Raw genomic sequence first — 22,666 nt, forward strand, 5'->3', positions numbered from 1 at the left:
AAATTCCATTTCCTCTTGTGGCGCGACGCGCCACTGACTAATATGCCGCTGTTTTACGACGGAAACTTGAAATAGTCGTAACTTCTGACCTGGTTATCGGATTTAGATGAATCTTATATCGATGGAAAGCTTATTGAATTTCCCACATGACAAAAAGAGAAAATATTGAAAATTCCTCATGGAATAACCATCATTCAATTTAGAAGCTAATTTTAGACATTCTTAAGATGAAATTAACTAGGAAAAAGTATGGGGGTATTACAATATATATAGATATATATATATACATATATATATATATATGTATATATATATATGTATATATTTATACATGTCTATATATATATAGTCCAGCCCTTCTACTGGAAGGCCCCCAGTCCATGTTAGCTGCACGTACCGAGGAATGGATAAAGACACCAAGGCGATAGCCATCCAAAATATAGTGTGTACATCAGGCACAATGGTCATATTGACCCCCAAGGTCGGCAAACATGGTTTCTAGTGTTGGTCCCTCAGGGACTACACCTTCTTGATGAGCTACACAATTTTCTTTAAGCCAAAATTAAAATAATTTTTACATAACGCCAATACCGGACAGGGAGTCTTTATTTAAGGCATTTTTGAATTGATATCACCATACCAGTAAACTTGCAAGCCATTCCATTTTTGCCAAACCAATTCATATAACCAAATTGACTCCAATTACCGATTTAAAAATCCAAATCATAGTCATCAAGGGCGTCCAAAACTTTTTCATCCATTTATCCTTTAATGCAATGCAATGATTTCAAAAGATAAGTTTAACTTTATTGAATCCATGTTCAAAGACCAAATTTTAAAGTGGGTTGGGGTTCATATCATCATCATGCCAAAATTCATAATCAATGTGAAACCATGTACCAAATCCCACCATATTCATAAGACACAATTTCCATTCACAATTCACCTTTTAAACTATGAAGAAAACCCATTAAAACAAGGGTAAAACTATGCAACTGAAAACCAATAAAAAAAACCCAACCCATATTTTAATCAAGCATTCAAAATACCAATTGAACAATGAAATAATATTTTAATTAAAGTAGGAAGTGTACAACATGCCTAAAAATTACAAGAATTTGAGGTGAAATTGAAGTTTAGAGCCTAGAGAATGAAAATCTTTGAGAAAACCTTGAGTTTCTTGGCTTGAAAGTTGGAGAAGAGAGATCAATGTATAATTTGATGAATTGGGGGGGGGGGGGCCTAGGGTTTGGGGGGCGTTTAAGATGTTTTTGAAGTGAAAAGGACCAAAAATCCCCCACTCCAAGCTTAAAAATAACGAACTACACGAAAATTATATAGCAACATGGCACACCGCTTTCGTGGAGTGTAGCCAGTGTGACATGTTCTTATAGCGGAGGCTAAGTGGTGTGGCACACCACTATTGCAGACCCTCACTGCCTCGAGGTCCCGAACCCTTTTCAAAAATTCTAAAATTTTCTCAAAACACCCCTTTAACATCTCTTATCATAATTCAAGTCAAAAATTAACATGACACATGCGAGAGGGTTAAAAATAAATTGGTCAAAATTTTGTGAGGTCTTACGTTTCCCCTTATGAACAACCTCAAAATAAATTACAATAATCAAATATGGCATCTGCACATTAAAAGAAAGCTAATGATACCCATATTGTCTATATTTAGATCGGGTTTAAAACAAGTTCAAAAATAAAAAGGATAAAACCAAAATTTTATTCTAGAAATATTTTTTCCAAGGTTATAAGAGTCAACAAGAGAAAACCCACATGAAAATACTTTTAAAATGAGGTTCAAATTAAAGAAAAATCCTTCTTAAGCTTTACCGATAAAATTCTCAAAATTCAATTGTGAGATTATTATTTAAAAGTGTTTTTGATGATAACATCGATATAAGATAATGGATATAGGGTTTTGGAGCTTACCTAAGCTCAAATAGCGAAGAATTCCTCAAGAATCGCCCAAATATAAAGCTCAAAAGTCCAAAAATAGAGGAAAAATGTGAAAATGAGTTATATATACAAACCCAGCACTGTCCGCTTAAGCGGTCATCACTTAAGCAACGAGTGACTACTAAAGCGGTCTGGTCTATGTGGCTAGACCCACTAAAGCAATCTCCTTCCACTAAAGCGATAAAGTACTCTTCAGCAATAGATGACTGGTCAAGTTTGACCGCTAAAGTGGTGCTTTGTCTCTGAAGCAGCTATCGCTAAAGCAGTTGCACCAACTTTGGTTGCGGCAACAACTTTGCTAAGTTGTAAAGTTGCCGATCGACTCTTTGGGATTAATTTAAAATCCAATGAACGCGAGTGAATTATGCTGCTAGGTTATTTTTAATATTTCAGACTCAGTGGCGATATTTGAATTTTCGGAAAAAGATTGTTTTCACCAAATTGAACCCAAGACCCCTCTTCACTATTTTCCAAACAAAGGGTCAAAATACAAGATAAAAGATCCCAAATCTAAACCAACCACGCTACTAACCCAAATTCGACATTCAGACCTAATGGAACTATCTAAATTGACATTCGACACTCAAAATATCAAATGTTGACTGAAGTCAACTTCATGACTTTTTAAGCCTCTAAAAATCACAAACTCATCAAAATCACTTTCGATCACATCAAAAATTGTGCCAACCATTTTCACTCTCCAAAATCAATATATAACAACTATGATAAAGGAAAAAATAATCAAAACACATAAAAAATAAGTTTTTCACAAATCAGATCATTACATCTTATTAAAATTATTTTTTAAAATGAAATCTGGCTAAATACTCATTTATTATAAAATAAAATATGGTTAACTTACATAAATTCTTGAATCTTTAAGTGATATTATATAAAATTCTGACTATTTTGTTAATTACATTTTATCTCGATTTTTTGAAATGGTGATACATATAAAAAAGTGATATATTTGAAACTAACAAGATATTTGTTTAAGGAAATAATGGATTCTCTTTTATTCATTTTATTCTTTTATTTAAGGAAAGATATCTAAATTTTTTTAGATTTAATTTAGGTGTTTTAATTATGTTTCTCTTTTTCGTCTTTAATTATGAAAGATATGTTTTTTTTGGTCCTTTTTCTCTTTTTTCTTCTTTAATTTCGTCTTTAATTTTAGTCTGCTTTTTTTTAGATTTAATTTTAATTATGTTTCAATTTTGCTTTTAGCCTTTTTTTTGTTAGATATTATTACTTTTGTTTCCTACACTGACTACGCCATTACCTTTCATTAATAACATATGAATCACTCAATAATTAAAATAAATAATTGTATCTACCATATGAATCACCATAATACCATATATATCACCCATTAATATCATATGAATCACCCAATAATTGAAATAAATAATTGTATCTAACATATGAATCACCATAATACCATATATATCACACATTAATATCATATGAATCACCCAATAATTGTATCTACCATATGAATCACCATAATACAATATGTATCACCCATTAATATCATATGTATCACCCGTTAAAATCATACAAAATGTATCTATCATATGAATCACCATAATACCCATATAATGATATCATATTTATCATTCATATGAATCACCATTAAAAAAATAAACATGTATGAATAACTAAATAAATTTATATATGTATCAATAGATTTTTTTTAAAAAAATGGGAGAGAATTTAGGAAAGGAAAAAAAACGCTGCATGCATTAATGGAGGAGAAAAAATCAGGAAAGATGATGATTTAAACATTAATGGAAGAGAAAAAATCAGGAAGGAAGATGATTTAATTGTTGATAATTGGAGAAATATTTTAGGGAAGAAAATCTTGAATAAGTTAATGGTGGAGTAAAAATAGGATGCGAGATTTTCTTGATATGTATCAAGAGTAAAGTTGAAAAATGAGATTTTAAGTAAATTTTTAAAAAGTAAGGAATATTATGTAATATATTCTTTTAAGTATGAGATTTGGGTATTTTATCCATAAAATATTCTAAAAATTACACAAATACACAACTTATATTTTCAATATTACAAAAAATTCCAACTCCCTAAAATATATTATAAAAATTTTAATATATACACATAATGCATGTATATGTTGGCTATATTACATATATTAATAGGGGGAGAGTGTGTAATTAATTCTAAAAGGATTGGTATTTATGTTATTTATCCATAAAATATTTACAAGATGGTAGAGGCCCAAAGCTTGGCCCATACCCGAAAAGAAAGATTTAAAAGGTTTAGACAACAAAGAAAATCAACCAAATTTAGCATAAATGGAAAGTCCTAGAAGCTCAACTGATGAAGTCAGCTTTAGATCCATAGCGATTTCTCGATACTCCGACTTCTTTGAAACTCTGATAGACACTGCACCACATAAACTCTAGTTAATATATTCTCAACGGAGATTTGATTTTACAAGATAAGTGAGATTGAGTGAATTTCACTTGGGTGTCAAAAATTCTCACTGACGCCATGAATTCTAACTCATTGAAGTCTTCTGCAGCTTCAAATCAGTAACATCAACTATCTAATTTGAGGTAAGATCCAAGAACTTTCCAATTTTGGGATCAAAGCTATAATGGTGGATTTCTAATTATATTTTTTCCTTAAATTTCAGTAGAATGAGCTTCGATGAGCGAATACCACTGCAAAAAGGTCCATATCTAAGTGGTACATCCTCTTTCTTATGTTTACTGCTACTACCTTCTTTTGCATTAGTTTCTTACTTAAAGTTATTGCCCCGTTTGCCTCTATGTGTGCATATGCCTTTGGTTTTGAAATTTTCTTATTCAGAGATTTGGTATTTGGTATTTTGTATTTTTCCAGCTGAATAATTTTCTTTGCTTTAGTTGAAACCTCCTATAGTGAATTAAATTGAATCCTGTTTGTACCTGCAAAATTGAAAATAGAGTTGGTGAAATAATTCGCCAAACGAATTTCCCTATCTGAATATGTGTACCACCACCATAATATTATTCTCCATTGTGTACTTGAGCATTTTAATTTTCAAAACAATTGTCCAGGGCACCTTTCATATACCATCAGATATTTTCTTAAGGATGAGAGAATCAATTTCCATAATCACTAGTAGCCGGTTATGACTTATGTAGTATTCCAACCCCATTCTCATAGCTACAGCCTCAACTTTAAGCATTGTTCCATCCTTAATTCTCCATGTTTCACTAAAGACAAAGTCCCTCTCCTTATTCTTAGTACAAAATGCACTAGAACTAGACTCAAGATTTTCTTTACTTGTCAAAATTACACTTATAAAATCCCAATATAATTAATTGATAAGAAATAATAAGATTATACTCCTCAAACAGCTTGACTAACATAGGCCAATCAATAGGAATATCCTGCATTTAAGCATATCTGACCTTCGTAATGATATGCAGATTCCTATAAATTTCCATCGCCATTGCATGCGTTGACATTTTGCCCCCATTTCTAATTTTATTCCTCCTCTTCCTCACCTGCCAGATAATAAAAGCTGGTACAACCTTGTATAAAAGCTTTAATTTTATTACATAATCTGCATTTCACCACTTTAGAATGATGTCCTTAACCTGCAAAAATGTTCCAGGTACCTCTACTGCTCCTGCAAATATACTCCATAAATAATTAGCATCAAAACCTCCTGTGATAAATGTTTAAATATTTTTGGAGCATACTATTGCAACAACAACAAACAACTTCGTCAGTCATTTTGATTTTTACAGGCACCTTACCAAAGGGAATTCTATTCTTCCAAAGTCCTGAAAAAAGGAAAGAGACTTTGAAAGGAATTCCTTTTTCTCATATATTCAGAATCAGCTCCTGAGGCTGAGGTTCACTTCTCTGTCTCATTAGTTCCCAAGAACTTCCTACTGAGAACTTTCCTATACTATTGAGCATCCATGAAGGTTTGCCATCATATGCAAGTTCCTCTAATGTCCATCACCATTGCATGCCTTGACATTTTGCCCCCATTTGTGATTTTATTCCTCCACTTCTACACCTGCCAAAAAATAAAAGCTGGTACAACCTTGTATAAAGGCTTTAATTTGTCACACAATTTGTATTCCACCACTTTAGAATGGTGTCCTTAGCCTAGAAAAATGGTCCAAGCACCCTTGTTGCTCCTTCAAATATACTTCATAAATAATTAGCATTAGAATGTCCAATGAATATGTAACACCCTGCATTTTCGAACTAGAAATCGAACTGTTGTTCCTACGTGTGTAAGCTCTAATAGAAATTATTTCCATGTGAGAATAAGTGTTATGATCTTTATCCTCATGTTTGAAGTGCTTTCGAGGTGAAAAATCCTCATAGAAGTCACTTAGAGCGAAGTTGAGCTAAGAACCTTTGATTCGGTTAAATCTTTGTATTCGATTTTACAAGGGTTTACTTTGAACGTGTATAACTTTCAATACAAGTAGAATTTTGCAGCTTAAGACCCACAAAATTGTAGATAATTGAGTCAACTTTACAACGATACCAATTTTGCCTTAATTCGATACCGAGCAAAAAGTTATAGCCATTTTCATTAGAGAGGCAGGTCGCGCGATTAGCCCACGGGGCGCGCTCCATTCCACCCCTGAGGGAGCCCGCGATAGAGCATGCGACGCACGCTCCATTTTGGTGCTCTAGAGCATGCGACACACGCTCCATAACATGCTCCCTTATTTTTCAGTTTCTGTTTCCGCGTATTTGAGGGCAATAGGGTTATCTAACTCACCCAAAACCGTCCAAAACAAGATTTAAGCCCCCAAAGAGCATTTATTGCATCATTATTCTCTTCTCCTCTTCAAGGAAACCCTAAACCCCCAAAGATCAAGAATCAAGCTCTTAAGTCAAGATTTCCAAGAAAACCAATCAATATTCGAGTTCTATCCTTCGAACTAAGTAATCTGAGGTACGTGGGGTTTTCCTAAACTACATGGGTATGGTGAAATCTTTTTAATAATGTTTTGAATGTTGATAATTGATATATTTACTAAGGGTTTGAATTTACAATAACTCATGTATGGTGAATCCTTTTGACGATAATGCTTTGGTCTTGAGACCTCCCTCTTAAATTTGATTTTTTATTTATGTATATATATGTGTGTATGCGTTCGACGTTTTGAAAAGTATAAATGGAGATCATGAATAACGAATTTTTCTCCCATGGTGTTATTTCTTGATTGACAAGGATTACTCAATTGCATATCTTAAAGCATGAACCAAGGGTTTTACTATCATATATGAATTTTATGTCAATTGTGAATTGAAGAGAGAGATATTTCTTGTTTGTAAAGGCTGAATGTGATAATCGAAAGAATTGAATGGTTATTTTGATAAATTGACCACCATTTGTTGAAATGTTGAAAAAGGAAGATTTTTGCCTAGTTTGACATATATTTTGGAAATATGAGTTCTCTTGTACTGTTTGAATGTTTTGGTGCTCTAAACATTGTTTTGAATGAAAGAGCTGTAACATGATATTTTATGGCTTAGAATATATGACTTGCAAGTCTTGGTATGACGATACCAAAACAGATAATGCTATAACAAACTCAAAATAGAACATAAGTCAGATTTTACTCGGATTTTCATCATTTGATTTCAGAAAGATGGATATTTTAAAATGTAAAAATGGGCTTAAGAGATGTTAGGTGGTTACCCGAAGAAGGCACGAGTTCAGATAACTCATTGTCCAAAATCGTGTTTTGCCGATATGGGTTATTATGTCCCCAAGAGGTATTATACACTGGCCTAGTGCCCTGTGGCGTATGAAAATCAGAAACTCCAACCTTTGCGACAAACTTGGTTTAGGGGCTTGGCGGCCGAGTCAAGGGCGTATTCCATATAGTCCGTGGAATATCATACTTTTAGGGTGTACCACCTAGTTCAGAAGTAAGACAAAGATGTCTAGTTGAGTTTTACAGAAACGTTTTAAAAGCCTAATGGTTATGCCCATGGATTTTTGAATGTCTTAGATGGCATACTTTTCATGAAATGCTCTCACTTACTTTACATATCAGTAATTTGTTTTATTTTTGGATTTTCTGCGTACCAGTACGACTGTATTGACCCCCTATATTTCAAGATTTGAGGCATAGTCTTGGGGTCCCGCTAAGTTGTAGATTGTTTGTCCGAAGTTTGCAGTTGGTGAGCCTCCCTTATTTTGGAAGGTCTTGGGTATTGGATATTACTATTTTGTTTGATCCATGGTCCGACTAGGGCCTTGTCCCAGTTTTTAGACGTATATTGATTTTTGTATTGTTAGAGATTTCGCAGACTGGTGTCATGTGTTTTGAATGTTAAGAACTTCTTTTAGAACAGTTTACTTATGAGATTGACCATGTTTTTGTATGATAATTTTTCGCATTTTCTTATTGTATAAACATTGTGCATAATTGCCAGATAGAGAGGGGCACTCGGGCCTTCATGGTTCGGGATGTCCGTTATGGCCAGGGCCTCGATTCGGGTCGTGACAGAATAATGTTCAACTGTTTCTTGAGCATTACTGTAGCAATAACAATAAACAACTTCGTCAACCACTTTGATTTTCACTCACTTCTTTAATGAGAATTCTATGCGTCCAAAGTTTCCAAAAAAGGAACAATACTTTGAAAGAAATTCTTTTTTCTTATATATTCAGAGTCAATTCCTGAGGTTCACTTCTATGTCTCAATAGTTCCCAAGCACTCCCAAGAACTTTTCCCATTTGATACACACTGATGCAAAAGAAATAAATGAATTATTTATACTTGCAACTGATGCTAGAATGTACTATGTTGATGATCCAATTATTGAAGAATGGTGTGATGTTTGTCTTATGAAACTGAGACATCTATGATATGGCATATCTGGATTTTATGTATTTAGAGGAGCCATCAATAGGGGACATACCTTTTCATGAGCAATATTTAGAAGTCTCATTCTAGAAGAATATGAAGCAAAAACGCAAGAAGTCAACACACTCGTTATTAGCAAGTTTATGAGGACGAAAAACTGACAACAATAACACAACTTCTCAAAGTTTAAATCAATTAGATGACCAAGTTGTAAATAAAAATGTAACAACTCCTACTTTTGATGATGACAATTTAATTTCCTCTTCAAGCTTTAATAAAGCTAGCTCTCAAATGAAAGAGGAGTCCTTACTTGTCTAGATTAGAGGTTAGAAGTAATTGCATATTAGAATTGATTGTTGCCTTTTATTCTTTATTATGTTTTGTTATTATTACTTTTGATTAAATTTAATTGCTTTTTAAAATTATAGATACCTTGACCGAACAAGTTACAACTCAAAAGATGTCGTGTTTGAAACTTAGCAATAAAAATAAAAAGTCATGGTAAAACTCAACGGTGATGGATGAGGAAGTGATAATGATTCAAACTTGCTTATGAGATTTCTTGGCAGACTTTTTCAAAAGTACGTATTTTATTCCGTATCAATTGTGAGATGGGATAGGATGCCACATGAGAAAAGACAGCTATAGTGACAAGTTATTGAGGTAACTAGCTAACGTTATCATCATTCAATTAGCTTATCTATTTTTTTGGGAAGATATTGATTTATGAATACAAACATAGGAGCATTTTGAGTTTGATTATGATGCTGGAATTAATTGGGTGCCATCTTTACAATAAAGTTGGAGGTCCCATAAATATAAGTTACGATTTGATAACTTTTACCCCAACAAAATTAAAGAAACGCTACTTGCTAAAACTTCCAACAAAATTAGATTCTCTCTTTCTTTGTTTTTTTTTTTTGAAGGGGGGAGGTAAATAACATGCAGTCTAGACTTCTAGGCTTGTATAGGTAGACTCCTAGCAGAAAATAATTTCAACTTAGCTCACATTGGGTATACATTAAGTTCTAGTTTTCTAGCCATAAATGCAAAATTCCGAATCTACTTGTGCCCCTTGATTAAGTAAAAATAAACTAAAGATTGTTATAGGTTTGATTTCTTGTCCTATTTATGGTTAGATTAGCCAAGTGTTCTAATTAGTTATACTAGTGTTGTGGTGCAATTCCATTCTTGTAGTTTGCTATGGGGAGTGCTTTTTGAGAATTACATATAAAACTCTACATTTGACTTATTAATTTATTTCTTTTTTCTTTTGCTAGTATAGATTTTTGAGGATAATATATCAAACTATCATTTCCTATTAGTTTACTCTGAAAAAGAGTATGAAAATAAGAATTTTGTGTACACTTATGAAAATAAGAATTTTGTGTACACTTCTGAAAATAAGAATTTTGTGTACACTTATGCCTTTGTCCTTTTTTTCTTGTTATAGATTATCAGTTACTTTAATTTGTTATTTTTCCAAAAATAGATCACCGGTGTTACTTTTCTTCTATAGTGTTACATTTTTTATTTTGAACTTTATGTTTCATCTACAATTAATTATATATTAACTCTAAGAAATTATACGAAAGTTGTCATATACAAAGCCATCACAATTTAATTTATCAGAATGAATTAGGTAGTCAGCCACACTAGTTGTTGAACATGATGCAACTAGTGACAGAGATTTGACAGTACATGTTAGATATGACAACGAGATAATTTTGATTAGAAAACGATTATATAGGTCAGATTTTTAGTATACTAAACAAGGCACATACCAATCTCCTAATACAAGTACGATATCTAAAATGACGAGATGAGGGCCTAGTTATAACTGAGAATGCATGCATCATTGCTAGTGTCAAGCTGCCATACCAAACCCATCACTGTCACCAAAAGGCTGCAAGCACCAAGGTTAAGTGGGTAACTTATAATTTACTTAACCTTTGGTGCTTGCAGCCTTTTGGTGACAAGTAATGTGTTTGGTTATGGCAGCTTGACACTAACAATGATGGATGCATTCTCAGTTCTAATTAGGTCTCCATCTCGTCATTCTGAATTAATCGTACCTGTTGTATTATGAGGTTGGATGTGTGCCTTGTTTAGTATACTGAAAAATCTTCCTAATATGATCGTTTTCTAATCAAATATTATTTCGTTATCGCATCCTATCATTTCTGTCACTAGTTGCATTATATTCAACAACTAGTATGGCTGACTTCTTCATTCATTCTCATAAATTAAATTGCGTTGACTTTATGGTAACTTATGTATAGTCTCTTGAAGTTCATATATAGTTGATTGTAGATGAAATATAAAGTTCAGAATAAAAGATGTAATACTAAAGAAGAAAGTAATACCAGTGATCCATTGCTAGACAAATAACAAAGTAAAAAATAATCGATAATCTATATAGCAGGGGAAAGGGACAAAAACATAAATATACACAAAATTCTTATTTCATTCTCTTTTTTTTTTAGAGCAGACCAATGAGAAATGATAGTTTCTGTAATTCTCAAAAATCTATAGTAGAGAAGGAAAAAGAAATAAATTAATAAGTTGAACACAGAATTTGATATGCATTTCTCAAAAAGTACTTCCTATAACAAACTGAAAGAATGAATGTGCTCCACAACATCAATATAACTAATTAGAATACTTGGCTAATCCAACCACACAGAAGATAACGCATCAAACCTATAACAACCTTTGATTCATCTTTACTTCGTCAAAGGAAACAGACTGATTTTGAATTTTATGTTTATGGCTAGGAAACTAGGAGAGCTAAATGTATATCCAACGTAAACTGTGTTAAAACTATTTTCTGCTAGGAGTCTACATATGCAAGCCTAGATGTCGGGGGCGAATTTCCAATTTAGTGCTTATTTACGTACCCTCTCCCCCCAAAAAAAAAATAGAAAGAGAGAATCAAATTATATAGAATAATTACCTTCATCTTATCCTCATTATATTGATGCACTTTAAGCGGACCAATCAACAAAATTAACATTTTTGAGAGTTTTATTAAGTAGCCCTTCTTTACTTTTGTTGGGGTAGAAGTTATCACATCGTAACTTGTATTATGAGCCCTCCTCCGTTAACGTAAAAATTGCATCGCCCAGTTGTCATAATCAAACTCAAAAATGCCCCTTTAAATATGTGTGTATTCGTAAATCAATATCTATCAAAAAAATATAAACCAATTGAATGACAATAAAGTTATCTAGTTGACGAGGCTAATATGTATAGTTGTTTCTACAAATTCTAGTAAAGTTTAAGATATCATCCAAATATTGGAAAATTCATGCTATAAATTTTTAATATCTTGACTGCTATTCGAGAGAATCAGATTGATGAAAGGTAAAGTTGAAATTATAAGTTACTTAAAACTAAAGGAAATCACTTTTGAAAGATTTATAATCAAAAAAAGTTGGGATTCCTTGAATGCACTTGATAATATTATCATAATAAAATTTATGTCTCCACATATATTTTTTTTTCTAAAGAATAATTGCTTATTGCTAATACAATCATATTATGTCAACTCAAAGTAAATAATTAATTAACACTTTTTGGGTTATGCTAAAAAGGATGAAAGGCCTTTTTTGATTAGTTCTTAGATCAATAAACTGATTTGTCAATTCCTCCGTGAGAATTAGGACTGAAAGAATAAGATAAAGACTCCTTTAATCGATAAACTTATTTGAGTCAATCCTCCATGAGAATTAGGACGAAAAAATTTATCTAATTCAATAAACTTGTTTGAGTTGATCCCTCTGTGATAATTAGTATTTAAAAAAATAAGATCAAAGATTTTGAAATAACAAATAACTAAAGATTACTTTCACTCTACTATTTTACTCATTAGATATCATATATTAATTTTGCTCCATGAAAATTATAAAGCTAATATAAAATCAATTGAAAACTATTATTCAGCACAAGTTGAAATATAAATAAAAATTTTCAGGATAAGATCTTTTGCGATTGAGATAGTATTATAAATATATATATCAAGCTTCATCAACTATCCTAACAGAAAAAGATTACTCCATTATGGAGTAAGAAAAATAAAAAAGGAAACAAGAAAAGAATGAATGCAATGCAATGCATATATTGTGTGTGCGTGTTGTACAAGCATGCACTCCGATCTCAATAATAAATATCATATCCAGGTGTCTACTCTAACCCCAATATTATATTGTATAGGCATGCACTCTGATCCCATCTGAAATATAATGCATGTTGTGCAAGCGTGCAACTTCGGTCCCAAATTGACAATAAAGTTAAGCAAGCATTTCATGTCTTAAGCCAAATTCAATGTCAACTCCAAAATCAACTTAATCTATGAATACAAATATTCTCATTAGCTAGCATTTTCAACAATTCATTCACAATGGCAAACCAACCCGATCATGCAAGTAAATAGAGAAAAAATAGTTGAAAACAAGCAACTAGTTGATTTTAACCCTTCAAATAACGTCGGTACCCGCATAGATGCCCGTCACCTCATCTACACGAGATCCCTCAATTTTCATTACTCCCATTACACATAGTTAAGACATAAACATTTTGAAAAATAGTCTAAAAAAATCTCATCTTGCCTCAAACCGAAGCCAACCATCAATTAATAAACTTACTCTTACGTAAAGCCTCTAAATGGTCAAAATCTATTCAAAAACATAATATCCATAAAAATACGATTTCAATAACACCCATATTACCATATTTATTTTTAACTTAAATACCCAAAAAAATTTCAATTTCAATAAATTTTAAAACTTGAAGAACTAAATCTTATCAATTCATACTAAACTCATCTTAATATCACCATTAGGAGTGGACATTCGGTTTGTTCGGTTTGATTGTTGAATATCGGTTCGGTTTTTCGATTTTCGGATTGACGAAAATGAAAACCATAACCAAATCAAAATTATTTTGGTTTGGTTCGGTTTTTACAAATTCGGTTCGGTTATTTCGGATTTTTATTTTTGTTTTAAAGATTAAAGTAGTGAGCATTTAAAATTGGCGATTTTTCTAGAGAAATAATCTTTTTTTCAAACCTATTTTTCATTCCCAAATATAATTAATTCAACATGCATGAAATAACCATAAATATCGACCTCGTTGAGTCATCGCCGTTGGCATGACGGCAGTGGCCACACTCGGCAGCGACTGCCGACAGCAGTGACGAACTAAGCAAATGAACTGAGCAAACGACTGTTGTTGGCAATGTTGAAATGTCAAATGAATTGACGAACTGAGGATGGTTGAGCGCTGTTGTAGCTTTCACGTTAATGTTAGGGTCTAAAGCAAAGCAGTATATTAGGATTTAGGGTTACTAAATGATTATAATTTATATATTTATATGTTATATTAGATTATATTTATTTTTAGTATATTTACATATATATTAAATTATATATATATATTATAATATATTATTTATATAATTTTGGTTTTTCGATTTATCCGAATTTATTTTTGTAAATCCAAAAACCAAACTGGTTAATCAAATTTCTAAAATTTAAAATCGAAACCAATCCAAAAAATCAAAAAATCAAACCAAAATTAAATTTCAATTCGTTTTTTTTTTGATTTTTTCGGTTTAAACCAAAATATGCCTAGCCCTCCACCATCCAAACTTGATTGGTTAATAGTATGCCCAATATATTAATACTCAAATCCCAAAATAGTAACTAAGATATGTATCAATAAACTAGGGATCCACTTTAAATTTCAGAGAAATACTTGAAACAACAGCTGTCCAACACGATGCTTAACCCCAACTTCTCAAACTATTTTAATATAATCTATAATCTATAATTTAAAATCTATAATCTATATGTATAATCTATATCTGTATCTATAATCTATAATCTATAATCTATTAAAAACGTGAAGCCCCTTAAAAAAGTGAATCGAAACTTTTGCCCCTCGTTAAAAGATTTTTCTTTAGAAAAAATTGTCATTTACTAATTTATTTTATTAATAAATTCTTCTCTTTATAATTATGGAGTCCTAAAATATATGGTAAGAGGTTTAGAAGAATTAATAATTAAGTAATCCTAAATATATGGTAAGAAGTATCGAAAAAGTTACTAATTAAGTATTCCTGAAATATATGGTGAAAAATAAATTTTATGTATTAGATTCGTCCTTATTCGAACCATGTAATATAAGATATTTATAAAAGAATTATTAAATCTTTATTTATTTGAATGATTAGGTAAAAAAATCTTAATGTCTGTTTTTAGAGTCAACGTGACTATAGTTAATATGTTTTACTAAAAAAATTTAATAGTTGAATTCTTCCCTGTTTAAATTGTACACGAAGTCCTAATGCATCTAGCATTTTTTAAACTTTAATTGGTTTAAATCATAATATTTAACACTTCTAAATTAATTAAAATTTTACCTTATATAAAAGAATAATTTCTACAATTTTGTTCGACTAATATTATTGGTCAAAATTAACAAATGGTTGAATTCTTCCCCATTTAAACTATACACAAAATCCTATGTATCTAGCACTTTTTAAAATTCAATTGTTTTAAATCACAATATTTAACACTTCTAAATTAATTAGAATTTTACCTTATATAAAAGAATAATTTATACAATTCTATTTAAATAATATTTTGGATCAAAATTACCAAGAGACACACGCCTTCTTCTACTTCTGTTTTTCTTCTTGTCGTCCTCTTGCATTGATTATCATCATCTTTTGAATTATACGTAATCAACAAGTACTCACAATGAATTCTCATGTTTATATATGAATTATACAAAATCAATAATTGATCACAATGAATTATCCTATTTTGATAATTTCTCGCGTTTTTCTTTCAACTGAAAATTTTTGATAAAAAAATTTGAATGAACCAAGCATGTCGCCATTGATCCTGTCTGTATCGTAGTTAATGTTTTCTTCCACTTTTTTTATCATTTATTTATTGTTTTATCAATTTTATTTTTTGTATGGTTGTTTCTGCTATGCAACTGCATCACATGTTTAATAATATAATTGCTACTAGATTTGACGTGTGTCTGACGCTCTGTTCTGCTTTATATAGATGGTAGATGAAATTTGAGAAATTTTTATTTAAAGATTAGGTTTAATCGTATTGTTCTAATATCTTGATTATCATAATTATATGTTAAAATTTGTGATATTTGTTATTTTCATTTGTATTTTGGTTGTTTATTGATACTCTTGAAAATTAATTTATTTAATGTGTGTTAAAATTACGATATTTGTATTCTGGTTGTCTATTGATACTCTTGAAAATTAATTTATTTATTGCTTAGTGGCTTTTAATTATCTAATTGCTATACACATATAAAATGGTCTTCTTCCATTTTTTCCTTAAATTATTTATTAATTAATCTGTTAAAAAGAATTAAAAAATAGTGACCTACTCAATTTCATTAAGAGTCAAATAGTGGTCAAGTATATTAACCTAATCATCTTACTTTAAGAAGATACATTTATGTATTGTGTCATTTTAAAGGTTTGTGTTGAAAATCTAACAATTGAACATTAGAAGACTGAATATTAAATTTGGATTCATTTATATTTGATTTGAAAACAAATCAAATCTTAGATTATTTACGAAATAAATTATGATGGTCATTATGATTTTTGACCATAATCTTTTATAAATCACTAGAATTTCTATCACAAATGCTGAAAATATTTAGGCGATTCACAAGGATTTCTAGCTTGGGGCTTTGAGATAAAAGTGACAAAAGAGTTTGAAAATGAGGTGCAGGTGACACAAGTTTTAATAATTGAGCGGAGATGACAATTACTTTATTATGAATTAAGAAAGTTGAGTAAGTTAGAGAATAGCCCACAACTTTTTAAATTTATACTTTGATCCAAATGTTTACCTAATATGACGGAAAATGGAGGGAAAAAAGGTGCATTTCCCTCTATTCTCATCCATTGTTGTTTTCTCTCTCTTAGCGATTTTTGTTGTTCATTGTTGCTACTGCTTTATTCATCATCTTCTTTTTATCATTATCATCATCTTCTACTTTATTATCATCTTTATCTTCATCTTCTTCTTGTTGACCATTGTTGTTGTTGTTGTTGTTGTTACCACTACTACTTCTATTTGACCAATTTCTGAGGTCAAATTTTATTTTGTACATCACTTTTCTCTTTGGCATTACTTCATAGGAGACTTCGGTAAGTCATATTATGATTTTTAGTTGAATTTGTCATCTGGGTAACTGCTATTGTGTTGTTTTTTCAACAATAAACAGCACGCGAACATGAATGCAACATAAGAGCCATCTGTTTAAACAGATCAATCATCTGTTGCGACAGATGAGACATCTGTTTCAACTGAATACTCATATGTTGGATTCATGTTTATGGTTCTATAGTGCCGTAACATGAATCGAACAGATGGGTCATCTGTTGCAACAGATTAGTTATCTGATGCAACATGATAAATATTTATTACAACAGAACCTGAACTCAATTCCAACAGAAGCGTCGTCTGTTGCAACAGGGTAAATATCTGTTACAACAAATTAGTAACCTATTGCAATAGAACCTGAACTCGATTCCAACAGATGTGTGGTCTGTTGCAATAGGTAAGTCATTTGTCTCAACAGGTTAATTATCTATTGCAGTATGTCACTTATCTGTTGGAATTAACTTAAAAGGTGCCTTAGTACTATAACATCTATCCCAACAGGCGCTTCATCTGTTGCTACAGATATATAGTCTGTTGCTACATATGATTCACATGTTACAACAGATGACTCGTCCGTTGAAATCAGATTCAGGATGACTGATCACTTACCTGTTGCAACTTATTTTTCACCTGTTGCAACAGATTAAACATCTGTTGGAATTTATTTACGGCACTATGAAATCACTCTTAACTTTTTTTAACAAATAACTTTATTTTAGGCCACTAATGGATGGATCAATAACAATAGGGGTGGATTATCATGGTCAATGGATTGAGAAGAGCAATCGATATGTATGGCGTTAGAAGGAAGGTGAAATGCTAGAGACGATAGCCATGACAGTCCAAAGTGATGTTTTGTATGATGATTTTGTGAACTTAATCATCAACTATTGTGGACTGAATTATCAACCGGAAGAACTCGTCATCAGTTACATGCACAGCTCCTTTGAAAATCAGAAGAACTCAGAGAGTTAAGAGTTTTCAGAGTATGTTTTCAGAGAATGCATGTTTTAAGGAGTTAAAACTAAGCTTAAAGAGGGTTAGGTGGTTACTCGAAGAAGGTTTGAGTTCAAGTAACTCTTAACCTAAAACCGTGATTTGCCGATCCCGGTGTATTATTTTATGGTGGCGACGGCCGTGTGGCGTAGCAGAGTCAGGTACTCCAACCCTCGCGACACACTTAGGTTGGAGGCTTCCCCGCCGAGTCAATGGCGGATTCCATATAGCCCGTGAAATTTCAAAGTTGCAGGGTATACCACCTAGCGCAGAAGTAAAACTAAGAGTGTTTTAGAGTTCAGATGATTTTACAGAGTCTTTCCAAAATGCCCATCAGATTTCTTACTACTTGATATGTTTATGAACTGTTTTAAATTACTCTCATATATGTTGAATATAAATTATTATTTTGGATCTGCTCTGCGTACCAGTACATCTGTATTGACCCCCTACCTCCCAGGTTCAGAGGATCATTCCAAGGGTCCGGCTAATCAGTAGAGTATTCCAGAGAGAAGCGATCCATTCAGTTGTGAGCCTTCTTTGTTCTAGAAGGCCTATTATTTCAGATTATGTTATTCCATTGGTTTGGTCTACTGGGGGCCTTGTCCCAGTTTTCAGATAGTTGTCAGATTTTCATGTAGTAGAGATTTCACAGACTGTTCTAGATGTGGTTTAGTTGATTTCGGATTTCATTCCTTATTGTTAAACTAAATCCAGAGTATGACCATGTTTCCGTATCAGATTATGTCCCGCACCTTCTTTTATTATATGAATGTTGTGCATGATTACCAGATAGAGTAGGACGCCCGGGCCTTTATGGTTTTGAATGTCCGTCACGGCCAGGTCCTAGTTAGGGTCATGACATAAGTAGACCACCTCCCCCACAAATTGATGAAGTCCAACAAGAAGGACTTTGAATCCAAATGCCTCCACTAAAATTAAACTCTCCTATCCAAACTCCAAAACCGAGCTCTCTAGTCCAAGCTCCACAATTAAAGCTCCACTTCACCAAATCAATCCTCTCAACCAAAGCTCTACTTCTCTAAAACTGACGCATCTATGTAGAAGAATATGGTAGAGAGGGACATAAAGGATATGGCATCTTTAATTATACATATATGATGGAAGACGAGTTGAGAGGAAGATGTAGGGATCAATAAGGAACCCACCACCAAGTGAAGACATAGGAATTGAGACGGATGAGTTTGAGGGAAAATATCAAGATGAAGAGGAAGCCAAGGTGCAAAATGAGGATGACGATGAAGATGTTTGGCCGTATCATAATGCATGTGATGGGCCTAATTGAATGAGAAGCAAACGTGAATTTGAAGTCAAATTCCTCTCAAGATGGAGAGGATGATATAGGCATGATCATGAAAATGGACGTATGTGAGCATGCATGGAATCAAGCCAAGGGAGTGTACAAGTTGAAGTGTGAAGAGGGCTTTGTTCACTCCTAAGAAGACCTTACATACACCCCAAGGGAGCCTCTTTTGCTATCTTTATTAAGGGCATTTGGACCTTTTACTTTCTTTTGTAATAAGTCTATAAATAGAAAAATGTTTGGTCATTTTAGCTTAGTTTTTGAATGTTGTAGAAAGATAATCTTGAAACATCCTATGTTCTCTCTTAGAGAGTGTAACGCCTTAGGTGTAGGGCTTGGAATAGCCAAAATTGAAATAAGGGTGATACTAGTGTGGAATCACTAGTGTTGCAAACTTTGCTAGAAACGTTGGTGCTTGAACGGTGGAATCCCTCTTGTGTCTCCGTAAGAGAGTAGAGATTTTATGTGTAGGTTTTTAGGGTCCTTAGATTTGATATAGCTTAGGGTTCTTAGGGTTTATACATCCATTTGTCATTCTATCTATCCTTTAATTTATTGCAAATCGTCTGTGTTTTGTGCTTCTCTTCTTGTTCCGTTTTGTGTTCTTGTTCTTGTTGAGTTTTGTGGACTATTTTGTGATGTTTTTGTGGATTGTTTTGTGTCTTCATGGGATGTTCGGTATCCTTTGGTATTAGAGCATGGCTTGATTTTATTCCCACAAGATCAATCTTGGGCTTGCTTGCTTAAGAATTTAAAAAAGGTGTTGAAAACTGAAAAATCCAAAAGATGCAAATCTGTCTATTTTTGTGTCTTGGCCGAAATTGTGTTCTTGTTATGTCTTGGACGAGATTTTTACTTGTCTTGAGTATTTCTAGTTTTAGTTTTTCTTCTTCACTAATACCTTTGGGTCTAGATCTCAGTTTGATCTTGTATTGTTGAAGTTGTTGTTGCGGAACTAAAGAATTGGCCATGTATTAGTTAGTTGTTGTTGTGAACCCGAGATTTGGAGGTGTTGATTGGTATTGTCGTTGAGGATTTGTGTTTGAGAAGGTGTTGTTGTTACTTGGAGGGTCAACTTGAACCTCTTATCTTCAAACCTTGTTGAAGGTTCTTGATGTTCATGACCAACCTTCATGTCTTGTGACAAGAAGAACCTTCAATAGTGGTGTTTGATCTTAAGACCAAGTGAAAGAGTATAGTCTATCTTGTTTGTCTTGAAACAAGTTCCAAAACCATACTAAAGTAGTAAGGGACAAAAGACATTTCAAAAAGATTAGTTACCAGAAAGGAGTAAGGGGACTTTTCAAGACTAACCAAAAGAGGAAAGAGCCAACCACCCTTCAATAAGGTGTTTTGCCCAAAAGGTGCAAAGAAAGTCAACCTATTTTGAATGTGGAAAAGGCTCCAAACTTGTGTCTTTTCCCTCCAAAACCGAATTTACTCTTCCATAAATTGAAAGTTGAACAAAAAATTCGAAGTTGGAAAAAACAAGAAACCCTCAAAACTCGCAACCAATCAAGGGCTGCCACATCACCTATTTTGTACACTAACTTGTTTGTGTTTTGTAGGTAACTTCCTGGCTACAATGGATATAAATTCTTGTAGTGCTATCTTGGCCGGGATTGAACTCTCAACCGAAGCATGGTAAAGGTGAACATAAAGATATTATCATTGGGTGAGAGGTTGGATCACATGGAGAATCGAAGGAACTCTCGTGCTTCTACTCCTCGAAACCATGTTTCCTTAAGCGGGCATGACCAAAACACTTCCACCACTATTGCCCCTAAAACTTTACCTCAAATGATCAATCCTCCCATGCCAACACAAAATGCCATAAGCCAAGCTCTCAATTACCTTCAAAATCGACACCTAAGTAGACCACCTCCCCCACAAATTGATGAAGTCCAACAAGAAGGACTTGGAAGTCAAATACCTCCACTAAAACTGAACTCTCCCATCCAAACTCCAAAACCGAACTCTCCCATCCAAGCTCCACAACCGAAGCTCTACTTTATGAAATCAATCCTCTCAACCAAAGCTTCACTTCCCTAAAATCGACACATCCATGTAGAGGAATATGGTAGAGAGGGACATGAAGGATATGGAATTTTTAATAATGCATATATGTGTGAAAATGAGTTGAGAGGAATATGTAGGGGTTAACAAGGAATTCACCACCAAGTAAAGATATAGGAATTGAGGCGGATGAGATTGAGGGCAAATCTCAAGATGGAGAAAAATCCAAGGTGCAAAATGAGTATGGTGGTGAAGATGTTTGGCCATATGATAATGTATGTGATGTGACTAATTGAAAGAGAAGCAGACGTGAATTTAAGGTCAAATTCCTTTCAAGATGGACAGGATGATACAGGTACAATCATGAAAATGGACGTACGCGAGCATGCATGGAATTAATCCAAGGGAGTGTACAAGTTGAAGTGTGAATAGGGCTTAGGACACTCTAAAGCCGACCCTACATACGCTCCAAGGGCGCCTCTTTTGCTCCCTTTATTAAGGGGATTTTGGACCTTTCACTTTATTTTGTAATAAGTCTATAAATAGAAAAATGTTAGGTCATTTTAGCTTAGTTTTTGAATGTTGTAGAAATACAATCTTGTAACATCCTCTCTTCTCTTTTGAAGAGTGTAACACCTTAGTTATAGGGCTTGGAATAGCCAAAATCAAAATGAGGTTGATACTAGTGTGAAATCACTAGTGTTGCAAACTTTACTAGAAATGTTGGTGCTTGAGCGGTGGAATCCCTCTTGTGTCTCTGTAAGAGAGTGGTGATTATGTGTGTAGGTGTTAAGGGTCCTTATATTTGATATATATTAGGGTTCTTAGGGTTTATACATCCATTTGTCATTCTATTTATCCTTTAGTTTATTGCAAATCATTTGTGTTTTGTGCTTCTCTTCTTGTTCCATTTTGTGTTCTTGTTCTTGTTGAGTTTTATGGACTGATTTATGATGTTTTTGTGGATTTTTTTGTGTCTTCGTGGGTTGTTCAGTATCATGACTGTTCACCTCTTTTTTAATATACATCAGATGAATAAACATTGTTTGACATTGATAGGGTAGGAAGAATAAGGTGCGTGCATATGAATAGATCCACTTTCATGCGTGGGAGTTATATATTATTGATCAGGTTATCATGACAGACACACATAAAGTACGATGATCCTATGAATGCAGTTTTTTACCGATTAGACATTGATCCTTCAAACAATATCCTACATTTACAATTTAGTTTGGTAGGTACGAACTAATAAGGCCGAAGGGTTCCAA

At 32.8% G+C, this 22,666-nt stretch overlaps 1 long non-coding RNA gene across 1 annotated transcript; it reads left to right on the top strand.

Moving 5' to 3' along the window:
- The first annotated feature begins 4,269 nt into the window (after positions 1 to 4,269).
- Positions 4,270 to 9,157, top strand: LOC107863959. The gene is made up of 2 exons (XR_007053535.1): positions 4,270 to 4,550; positions 4,631 to 9,157. It is a non-coding gene; the product is annotated as an uncharacterized LOC107863959 (long non-coding RNA).
- Positions 9,158 to 22,666: the final 13,509 nt, after the last annotated feature.

This window comes from Capsicum annuum, chromosome 3, assembly GCF_002878395.1.
Source record: "Capsicum annuum cultivar UCD-10X-F1 chromosome 3, UCD10Xv1.1, whole genome shotgun sequence".
Taxonomy (NCBI): Eukaryota; Viridiplantae; Streptophyta; class Magnoliopsida; order Solanales; family Solanaceae; genus Capsicum; species Capsicum annuum.